Source organism: Halichoerus grypus, chromosome 1 (genome assembly GCF_964656455.1).
Source record: "Halichoerus grypus chromosome 1, mHalGry1.hap1.1, whole genome shotgun sequence".
Lineage (NCBI taxonomy): Eukaryota > Metazoa > Chordata > Mammalia > Carnivora > Phocidae > Halichoerus > Halichoerus grypus.
Window position 1 is genome coordinate 128,468,423 of NC_135712.1, and position 12,157 is coordinate 128,480,579.

Genomic DNA, 12,157 nt, shown 5'->3' on the forward strand with positions numbered 1-12,157 from the left:
GTTTTATTCTTACTCTGCTCTTCTTTTCCTAGTTTCTTAATGTGGGATCTTAGTCCTTGATTTTAAATCTTTCTTCTTTCCTAATATAAGTATATAAATCTATAGATTCCTTCTCAAGACTGCTTTCTCTGCTTCTTATAAGCTTTGGCATGTTGTATTCATTGTCATTCAGTTCAAAATATTTTCTAATTTCCTTTGTGATTTTGTCTTCGGCCCATGAATCATTTAGAAATATGGTATTTCATGTGCCCACTTCGGCTGCACATATACTAAAATTGGAAAAACACCAAGAAGATTAACTTGGCCCCTGCACAAGGATGACACGCAAATTCATGAAGCATTACATATTAAAAAAAAAAAAAAGAAATATGCTATTTAATTTCCAGGTATTCATGGTTTTTCTGGATCTCTTTTTATTATTATTTTTAAATTTTTTATTAACATATAATGTATTATTTGTTTCAGTGGTACAGGTCTGTGATTCATCAGTCTTACACAATTCACAGCACTCACCATAGCACATACCCTCCGCAAAGTCCATCACGCAGCCACCCCATCCCTCCCACCCCCCTCCACTCCAGCAACTCTCAGTTTGTTTCCTGAGATTAAGAGTCTCTTATTGTTTGTCTCCCTCTCTGGTTTCACCTAGTTTCATTTTTCCTTCCCTTCCCCTATGATCCTCTGTCTTGTTTCTCAAATTCCTCATATCAGTGAGATCATATGATAATTGTCTTTCTCTGATTGACTTATTTTGTTTAGCATAACACCCTCTAGTTATTAATTTCACTTTAATTCTATTGTGGTCAAAGAATACACTCTGTATGATATAAGTCCTGTTAAATTTATTGAGACTTGTTTTGTGGCCCAGCATGTGATCTGTCATCATGAATACACCATGTGCATATGTAAAGAATGCATAGTCTACAGTTTTGGATGTAGTGTTCTATAAACATCAATCACATCAAAGGGGTCAACGGTGTTGTTCAGATATTCTGGGGCTCTCCTGAATTTTTTTGTCCAGTTGTTCTATCAAATCCTGGAAGAGGGGTGTTATTTGTAAAATACTGTAATTGTGGAATTATCTATTTCTTCCTTTCATTCTGTCAATGTTTGCTACATGTATTTTGAGATTCTGTTGTTAAAGACATGCATACTTATAATTGTTGTGTCTTTCTGATGAACTGTTCCTTTTATCATTATGAAATATCCCTTTTGTTTCTGGTAACATTCTTGTCTTGAAGTCTATTCTATGTAATATTTAAAATAATGATTTCATTCTTCTTGTGCATACAGTTTGCATGTCATGTCTTTTTCTTTTAATCTGTATGTGTCTTTATATTCAGAGTGTGCATCTTCTGGAAGAATATAGTATCTTGCTTTTTATCCACTCTGTTTATATCTGTCTTATAATTAGAGTGATTATACATTAACATTTAATATAACAATTAATTTGGATTTAGGCTCCCATTGTATTATCAGTTTTTCTTGGTCTAATTTTTCTTCTTTATTTTTTAAATATTTCCACTTTCTTGCCTTCTCTTTGATTCTTTGAATATATTTAGCATTTCATTCTAACTCATCAGTTGGCTTTGGCTGAATTTCTTTTTCTAAGCAGCTACTCAAGGGATTACAAAAAACAGACCTCGCCTCGGCTCTGAGATTCTCCCCATACTATCTGGCCCACAGAAAAAACCCACTTTTTTTGGTTCCTGGCCAGAAAGACAAGGTTTCCTGCAAAGATTTAGCTGCCAGTGCTACTGTAACCATATTGCCTTTCCATGAAATGTAGCCTGCTCTTAAAACAAAGCTTTAAGAGAGGAACAACAACAACAAAAAAGTTAAACACAAATACAACACTATGTAGCCACCACATGATTTAATTCCTCTCCAAAACCTGCATCCTTTTGTTCACCTTTCAGATCTCAAGGAGTTGTCTTTGTATTTCGTACAAACTGTTTCATGAGAACAGGCTGTACGAGGTTTTTAGCACCAGAGCAGAACCAGAGCTCTTTCTTTAGCCTTGGATTTATTCAATTAACTGGAATGCATAACTGAGAAATTTTCTTAAGAAAGGAAGAGTAACTATTACTTTTCGGAGTTTTTGCTGATCACAGGATATCTCTGACTTTTGAGCACCCAAAACATTTGACAAAGTATCGAATTTTTACATCATCTTATTTCCCCCTTAGAAGATGGTCGATATTATTCCATTGTCTTCTGTGATTACATATCATGGGGGAATAATCTGAAGCCTGCTTCATGTTTTTGTTTTTACACTTAACGCTCCTTTTCAACCTGGATACTTACAATTTTTTTTTACAAAATTTTTTTCTTCGTCTTTTGATATTAAAATTCTTGCAAGGATATTCCTACATATTGAATATTTTGTTAACTTTATCAAGAACAAAAGAGCCTTTTCAAATTTTGAATTTAAGATTTTATTTAGCTCTGGATGGTTTTTCCTTACTGTCAGCCAATGTCATGTCCTTGTTTTTCTCATTTAATTTATTGAAACAAAATCTCTACTCTCTCTTTCCCATCTATCATCTTCTTGATCAGTTTCTTCTCTTCAGTTTTCCCCCTCTGTATTCTGAAAGTGTTCCAGGTTTGTTTTCTAAAACATGACAGAGTTTTCAGCTTTCCACTGTCACTGCTATAAAAATACTCTATCATATTTCAGATTTTTATGCATTATTTATGTAAGCCAGAACATTTTGCATTTCTACTCTCACTTTAATGTGTTCCTCAATCTTTGTGTTGTAGAGATTTTTTTTTTCATCTTTTAGGAAAGAAACCAATAACTGATTTCTACAATGTTCTTTTTTGGAGCACCTGGGTAGCTCAGTTGGTTAAGTGTCTGACTCTTCTTTTTTTAAAGATTTATTTATTTATTTGAAAAAGAGATCACAAGGGGGGTGGAGGGAGGGCCAGAGGCAGAGGTAGAGGGAGGGAAGGGAAGCAGACTCCCAGCTGAGCACGGAGCCCAGTAAAGGGCTTGATCTCAGGACCCTGAGATCATGACCTGAGCCAAAACCAAGAGTCAGAGGCTTAATGGACTAAGCCACCCAGGCACCCCTAAGCATCCTACTCATTTTTTTTAAAGATTTTGAGAGAGAGAGAGAGAGCACTAGCCGGGGGCGGGGGGAGGCAGGTAGACATAGGAGAAGTAGGCTCCCCACTGAGAAAGGAACTTGACATGGGGCTCAATACAAGGACTCCAGGATCATGACCTGAGTGGAAGGCAGATGCTTAACCGACTACACCACCCAGGAGCCCCAATGTCCCACTCTTGATTTCAGCCCAGGTCATAATCTCAGGGTCATGGGATCAAGGACCACCTTGGACTCCGTCCTCAGTGGGGAGTCTGCTTGAGAGTCTCTCTTTCCATCTCCCTCTGTCCCTTCCCCACCTCTAAAATGAATAAATCTTAAAAAATAAATAAAAATAAAATATAAAAAATAAAATAATAAAATGTTCTTTTTCTGTGAAAAAAATCATTTTCAGATATTTGCTCTTCTCATAATCATCAACAGAGCACTTGTTGTACCTATGTTGCATTCTTTGTATAGTATCCATAGAGTTTTTCTGTTTACTTACTTCAAATAGAGAGACCTTTACTTAGAATTTGGCGACAATGTGGGATGTCCTTAGCTCTTCTCACTGTCCTCTCCAGTGCTGGCACCTCCTCATCTCAGACCTAGATAAGAATGTCAGGTAAACCTGGACAGCTACTAATTTAATTAGGAGAGTCTAACAGTATTCATTTAGCATGAGTCTGCTGTCCTGAGACTGGCTGTTCACTTGATCCAACAGCTGGAGATCTCTACTGCTAATTCAGATGTTTACAGCTTTTGTTCCGGTGAACTGGAGTACACGGAGCATTAAATCCTATGTGAGCACTGCTCCCCAGAACCCTGCCTGTCTCTGCAACTGTTTGGTGAATTTCTTCAATGACAAAGAATCCTAGGATACAATGAACCTCTGCCCATCTTCTACTCCTATCATATTTGTGGCTAGGAATATTAATCTCTCAGTGAATAGAGAAAGAAAGGATCAGGAGTCTGAGTTTTGGAGTAAGATTCACTGTTTTCCAGTGAACTCCTGTGTCCCAGATTTAGGAGGCATCACTCAAAGCCTTCCTCAATTCTCTGAGGGGCTCCAAACTGTCTATTTGCATAAGGTGGACAAGAAGGTGAGTGATCTAAGATGATGCTCTTTGATCATCCTAAAATGGTGTGTTCTGAAGAAATTCCACTCCAACTCTGACATCTTTTATCTTCATTTTCCAGTGTGTTTGCTAGTTTTTATCCTTTTCTATTTCTTTAAAGCTATTTTAATAAGTTGGGAGAGAAATATCAGGTCTGGCTGGCTGGTCCATCACCATAGCAACCCAGAGCCCACTGTAATTGCCTTCTGAACACCCTGCTTATTTGGTATGATTATGTCGATGACTATCTATGTCACTGGTAAAAATAAAGCTGTCAGTGTGACAACTTTCCTAAGTCAAAGAATATTCCACCCTGAGGCTGGATAAAAGCTCTGATCCTCTAGGCGAGCTGACACTCAAGGGCAGAAGTTTTTGCTGTGGGCACACGCATTCATGAAGAGCTCCTGCCTCTAGGATTTCTGCTCTCTTCCTCCCCTATAGCTCCGCTGACTCTCCCTGGAAAGAGCCAGGCAAACTTACAGCTCCTTTGAATTTGGATATATTTGAGACAGAACACTGAAAAATTAGACTCCAAAGACAAGTAGCTAAGTTTATAATTCATTTATCCTTCCTTAGCTCCTTACCAGCACTGCTATAATTGATACATTTATCTTGAGAGCCTGTTTAGACCCCTACACAGACTAATTCATTTTACTGTCTTCTCTCTTTTTTCCTCCAATATTTTATTATAAAAATGTTCAAATATTCAGGAGAGTTGAAGGAATTCTACAGTGAATTTTACTCTATACCCTCATCTAGACTTTACCATTAACATTTTACTCTATTTGTTTTAACATGCTTATCCATCCTTTTACCCATCCATCCACTTATTCATCTTATTTTCTGGACACATTTCAAAGTTACAGACATCAGTACACTTCCCCCTAAATACTTCAGCCAATGTGCCACTAACTAAAGTTGAATATTTGTTTATGCTTTTGTCCTTTTGATACAAAATTTGCATACAATGAAATACACAAATTGAGTGCACATTTGCTGAGCTCTGATAAGTGTATATACCTGTATGACTCAAACACCCACCGCTATCCCCACTCTAGACAATCATCATCCTTTAGTTTCTCCCCTGCAGTTCTCAGGTGACAGCTCTGCAGTGAAGAGCAAGCAGTCTTGACTAGACTGGCACCAAGGGCAGGGGGCTCCAGGAGAGATGTAGAGAGAGAAAACTGATAGAATAACCCATGTGTTTGAATACATTGAGAGAAGCATTATACTTCTCACAGCATTTGGCAATAAAATAGGGACACATGTATAAGTGACTATCACACAAAACAAAAAATAGAAGTGACTGTTACTCCCCCAAAAAACAATCGGGTTATGAAATGTATATGACATGGTTGTGCTAGGAATAATTTTTACATAATTGTAGTAATATAAACCCTGCATGTTGATCTCATTTAAAAAGATATAATTATTTGGAGGACGAGGAGAAGGGACATGTGTATGTGATTAAGAAAGCCTGTAGTAGAAATTCAATAGGGAGTATCTAAAAATAAAACATCAAGAAAGACATGGGTAAGAAAATTATAAAAAAAAAAAAAAAAGAAAGAAAATTATACAAAAGAGTTGAATGTGGGGTGCCTGGGTGGCTCAGTCTTTAAGCGTCTGCCTTCAGCTCAGGTCATGATCCCAGATTCTGGGATCAAGCCCCACATTGGGCTCCCTGCTTCGTGGGAAGCCTGCTTCTCTCTCTCCCACTCCCCCTGCTTGTTTTCCCTCTCTCGCTGTCTCTCTCTCTGTCAAATAAATAAATAAAATCTTTTTAAAAAATAATAAAATAATTTTTTAAAAAAAGAGTTGAATGTGATTGTCTTTGGAGAGCTTGAATTGAGGAGGTAAAGGGCAAGAAAATTCCATCCTTTGTAGCTACCTTAGTAGAAACAATTGACTTTTTAAATTATGTACCTATAAAATCTTGTTAAAAATTAAAGTTAAATTTTAAGCAGCAGAAGAAACTAAAACTGTGTGGCAGATTTCCAATTCCATTAATATTATGTGCAAGGCATATTGCAGAAGGGGACTTCTCACTGAAAAGCAACCAGAAATGTTGGTGAAGTATACTAATCTTTTAACTCTATGCCTGAGCTTAAAGAAAGAGGAGTCTCCCAGGCAAAACCAAAAAGAAACTGAAAAGCAGAAGGTACCTTCACTCTGGCATCATTTGCTAGTTAAAGAAACGAAGGAGCTTGAAATTTAATGACCTTCAGGGACAGGGAGATAAGATGTTGGGCCTGTGCAAGGGGTTGGAATAAGACCCCTACATGAACCAAGACTCTCGAAGAGCTACTCTCTTGGTAAAAAAAAAAAGGGGGAGGGGGGGATATTGGAAAGGAACAACTCTTTCCAGAAAAGAAGGACATTCCAAAGAACTTATCTGTCTTGGCCTGGGCCCTATCTGGGAAAAAGGAATGTCTCACTTGAGAATTGATAGGCAAACCTCTGCTCTCATACAGGATAGGGGTTCAAATGTTCAATGCATGATCTTGGACTCCCAAGTTAAGAAATTATCATAAAAAGTGGTCTTATTAAAAACAACCCTGGGATTTCTGGCAAAAGCCAACACAAATCATCTTCAGGAGAAACATGCTTGACCCAGAGCTCACAAGATTCTGACAGAACTCTGCCCAACATAAGTACAAATTCAAAATTAGAAAATAAATTTAGATGTAGTGAAAAGAAGGGGCACATGCACCCCAATGTTCCTAGCAACAATGTCTACAATAGCTGAACTGTGGAAGGAGTCGAGATGCCCTTCAACAGATGAATGGATAAAGAAGATGTGGTCCATATATACAATGGAATATTACTCAGCCATCAGAAAGGATGAATACCCACCATTTGCATCAACATGGATGGGACTGGAGGAGATTATGCTAAGTGAAATAAGTCAAGGAGAGAAAGACAATTATCATATGGTTTCACTTATTTGTGGAACATAAGGAATAGCATGGAGGACATTAGAAAAGGAAGGGAAAAATGAAGGGGGGGAAATCAGAGTGAGAGATGAACCATGAGAGACTATGGGCTCCAGGAAACAAACTGAGGGTTTCAGAGGGGAGGGGGGGTGGAGGGATGGTATAGCCTGGTGATGGGTATTAAGGAGGGCACCTATTGCAAGGAACAGTGGGTGTTATATGCAAACAATGAATCATGGAACACTACATCAAAACCTAATGAAGTACTGTATGGTGACTAACAAAACATAAAAAAATTAATTAATTAATTTAAAAAAGAATATAAATAAATTTGATAATCTCAAAAAAATAAAATAAAAGCAACAAGAACACAAAAATCAATCCATCATGAACAAGAGTCTTCAGAAACTACATATATCAAAATGAGAACCCCAAAATTTCAGATAATGCAATTATCAGATATAAATAAAATATTAAGTATACTTGAAATTATTAGTTAAGGGATGCCTGGGTGGCTCAGTTGGTTAAGTGTCTGCTTTTGGCTCAGGTCATGATCCCAAGGTCCTAGGATTGGGCCGCACAAGGGGCTCCCTGCTCCACGGGGAGTCTGCTTCTCCTTCTCCCTCTGCCGCTCCCCCTGCTTGTGCTCTCTTGCTCTCTCTCTTTCAATAAATAAATAAATAAATAAAAAGAAATTATTTGTTAAAAGAAAGAATAACAATAGCATGAGATAGGAACAAAGCACTATCACAAATGATAAGGTAAATTTGAAAATCACACATCAGATGTCAATGAAATTAAAAACTCATGAAGGAGTTCTACTTTCAATAATAGTAATTTATGATTCAATAATTCCACTATTGGGTGTTCAGCCAAGGAAAATGAAAACACTAATTCAAAAAGATATATGCACCCCTATGTTTATTGCAGCATTATTTACAATAGCCAAGATTTAGAAGCAACCTGTCTATCAGTAGATGGATAAAGATGTGACTCACACACACACACACACAGGAATATTATGCAACTATAAAAAAGGATGAGATTGTGCCATTTGAGACAACATGGGTGGACCTAGAGGGTATTATGCTAAGTGAAATAAGCCAGACTGAGAAAGACAAATACCATATGATTCCACTCATTAAGTGGAGTCTAAGAAAAATAAAATTTAAAAAAAAGTAAACAAAAAGCAGAATCAGACTTGTAAATACAGAGAACAAACTGATGGTCACCAGAGGGGAGGGGCCTAGGATGATGGGCAAAAAATCAGTGAAGAGGAGAGGGAAATACAGGCTTCCCACATAGAATGGATAAGTCATCGGAATAAAAGGCACAGCATAAGAAATACAGTCAATAATATTGTAATAGCGATGTAATAGGACAGATCATAGCTACACTTGTAGTGAACACAGCATAATGTATAAACTTGTCAAATCACTAAGCTGTACACCTGAAACTAATGTAACATTGTGTGTCAACTATACTCAAGAAAAGCTGCAAACAAACAAATAAAAATAGTAATTAAGAACATCACTCCTACTTAGATTAAAAAGAATTATTTTCTGGAATTGAACAGTTATTAAATCTGTCTCAAGAAGAAATAGAAAAAGCAAATTAATTAAATCCATGAAGGAAGTTGAAGAAGTTCCCAAAAAACTCCTCTCTTTACACTGTCACCAAACAAGGAAACAAAACAACAAAATGTTCCGATATTTTAATTAGTCAATTTTTCAATAGAAATAGAATAGAAAGAGTTGTTACTATTTAAATTGCTTCAGCCTCAGAGAAAGAAAATAAGCTTCCAAATTATTTTTTTAAGAAGCCAATTCTTTCCTCAAATCCTGACAAAGATACAAAGGAAAAAGAAATCTGAAATTCAGAGCCCTTTGTTAAAACAGATGCACAAATGCAAAGACTTTTTTTTTAATTAAACAAAAGTTATACATAACAGAAATCAAAATGGATGTTAATGTACATTTTGTGATCTGAGGGTTGAGTTATAAAGTGGGGAAGGACTTTGAGAGTATTCACATGAAAGCAAAGCTGTGAAAAATTACAAGAATTTTTATACCCAGTTAGAAGTTTGTGCTGTCAGTTTGGTTAAAACTACATTTCCCAGAATTCTCCTTGGTGTATGATTACAGGTCTGAAGGTTGCCATAATGGAAGTGGGGGTGGGATACTACAGCTTACCCTTGCTCTCTCTGCTCCATTTCCAGCTCTTCCTCTCAACTGATGATCCTGTTGATCAATAGCAGCCACAGGCTGAACACCAGTTGCTTGACAGAAGACAAGAGAGACGGAGGTAGTAGAGACATAGCTTCCCATGGACCTTCCCATGTGCTTCCTCTTTGCACTCTCACTTCAGTGGGTGGGTGGCCTTGACATCTCAAATTGGTGACTTCTCAGATTCTTCACTCCCTCCAGAATCTTTGCTTTCCAGATCCTCTGCAGCTGTGTAAAATTTATTTATTTCCTATTCTGAATCTTACATGCCAAACTCAGCATTCTACTTCCCTGATTGAGCTCTGAATGACTTACCAGCCACTGTCATCCATACATTAAAACAACCAAAAGTTTTTCTCAAACATGTAAAGACCCAAGGTATAAAGCACTATGAGCCTCTATGAAGATCACGTCTGAAAAGTGATTAAAAGAACCAAATGACTAAAGGAAAAAATAAAAAAGAACTTGTGTTAAAGATGTCATGGGCCAAAACGATAAATGGAGGCTACTGATATTTTTAAAATAGAGAATTAAGACTAGGTGAGTATAGGAAATAAAGATATAGAACAGAATGTCAATATCATTAAAACTTGACCTTAGATTAATAATGGAAATAAATGTTTGGAGGCAATTTGGAGATGGTAAGAGGGAAATTTTCTAAGTGCACTATTTTTTCAACTTTCAAGTTCACTATTTCACTCTTCAAGCTAATAAATACCATATGAATGGGAAGTTTTTAAAAATCAGGTTTAAGAACTGTCAAAGTTATGAACGTACTTATGTGAAGCACTGAAAACAGATAATAAGACATTCAAATTAATGAAGGAAAAAACTTTCAAAGCAAAACAAAGAAAATGCAGATCATAAAACAAAAGAAGGAATGCTTTTCAAAAGAGAAAATACAATATTATGAAAACAAAAAAATACTTTTTAAAAAGGGAGATTGGTCAGTAAAACCAGAGACTGACTCTTTGAAGAGAGGAATTAAATTGACAACTTTTTTTGCCACTCTGATAACAACAAAACAGAAGACCTGATAGACAAAGTTTGAGTTGACAGAGCAAAGCTACACCTAGAAAAGGGGTTAGAAATTAGAGATTCTTACCATGCATAGTTTCATTCAATAAACACTAACATTAACCAAAATGGGTGATTATACAGGCACATATAAATTACCAAAATGATCTGAAGTAGGAGAAAACCTTAATCAGCCAATCATATTGCAATAAATTGCATAGGTTCTTGAAGATGTACCCCTAAAATAACCACCATACCCAGATGGTACTATGAATGAATTGAATCAATCATTGGAAAATTCCTTTATTATGTCAACTGCTCGAGGTCTTGGTAAATTATAGAAACTATCTAATTGATTCAACAATGCTAACAGAAAATGCTGATTTAAAAAACCCAGAAAATTGAAAGGAAGGAAGTAGGGAAGGGGGGATGGAAAGAAGAGGTGAAGGCAAGAGGAGGGAGGAGAAGAGATGAAACAAAACACCTATAGGTCATTTTTATTTATGAATGTTGAGTTCTGTTATATAAGGCAGTTAATTTACTGACAGATCAGATTTTTCCCCTTGGACTCTGGTCGGGTAGGTCTAGGGCAGGCTGCTCTAGGACTTGTGTAGCTCTACTCTTAAATTATGGCCTTTCAGAGGTCTCAGCTAAATGCCCCCTCTGTTCAGTGAGCCCTCTCCACCCTAGCTGGTTAGAACTCCAGCACTCCCCCAGCACTTTGTGACTTCAGAAAGCTCCGTCTAGCTCACAAACCCACAGTAGCCATTCTGCATCTGTCCTCGTGGGCTGTGTCAGCCAAAGGCTCAAGTGGTCACCAAAGATTTCTAGGAGATCCATCTCTGCACTGCTTCCTTCTCTCTGTTTCTCTGGCACACGCATTTCAGCCACCCCATCAGCTCATGGGTCTCTGGGATCCACTTTCCTGTGCCACAGTTTGGAAAACTCCCTCATGCAGACAGCTGGAGTAAGTGCAGGGTTCAACTCATGTTTTCTCTTCTCTTGAGGATTAGAGCCCTGCAGTGCCTACTGTTCAATGCTTGAAAATCACTGCTTCAAACTGGCGCAGCCACCCTGGAAAACAGTATGGAGCTTCCTCAAAAAGTTAAAATTAGAACTACCCTCTGATCCAGCAATTGCACTACTAGGTATTTACTCAAAGGATACAAAAATACTGATTTGAAGGGATATAGCACCCTGATATTTATAGCAACATTGTCAACAATAGCCAAATTATGGAAAGAGCCCAAATGTCCATCGACTGATGAATGGATAAAGAAGATGTGGAAGAGGGCACCTGGGTGGCTCCAGTTGGTTAAGTGACTGCCTTCAGCTCAGGTAATGATCCCAGGGTCCTGGGATCGAGCCCCACATCGGGCTCCCTGCCCAGCGGGGAGCCTGCTTCTCCCTCTGCCTGCCACTCCCCCTGCTTGTGCTTTCTCTCTCTGTCTCTCATGAATAAATAAATAAAATCCAAAAAAAAGAAGAAGAAGATGTGGGATATATTCTGGAATATTACTCAGCCATTAAAAAGAATGAAATCTTGCCATTTGCAATGATGTGGATGGAGCTAGAGAGTATAATGTTAAGCAAAGTTAAGTTAGTCAGAGAAAGACAAATACCATATAATGTCAGTCATATGTGGAATTTTTTTTAAAAGATTTTATTTATTTGACAAAGAGAGAGAGAGCAAGAGAGAGAGCACAAGCAGGAGGAGCTGCAGGCAGAGGGAGAGGGAGAAGCAGGCTCCCTGTTGAGCAAGGAGCCTGATGTGG

The 12,157-nt window shown here is 37.6% G+C and overlaps 1 non-coding gene across 1 annotated transcript; it reads left to right on the forward strand.

Annotated features, from left to right (window-relative positions):
• The first annotated feature begins 245 nt into the window (after nt 1-245).
• Nucleotides 246-352, forward strand: LOC118535919 (U6 spliceosomal RNA). Its single transcript, XR_004917417.1, has one exon. It is a non-coding gene; the product is annotated as a U6 spliceosomal RNA (small nuclear RNA).
• The last annotated feature ends 11,805 nt before the right edge of the window (nt 353-12,157 follow it).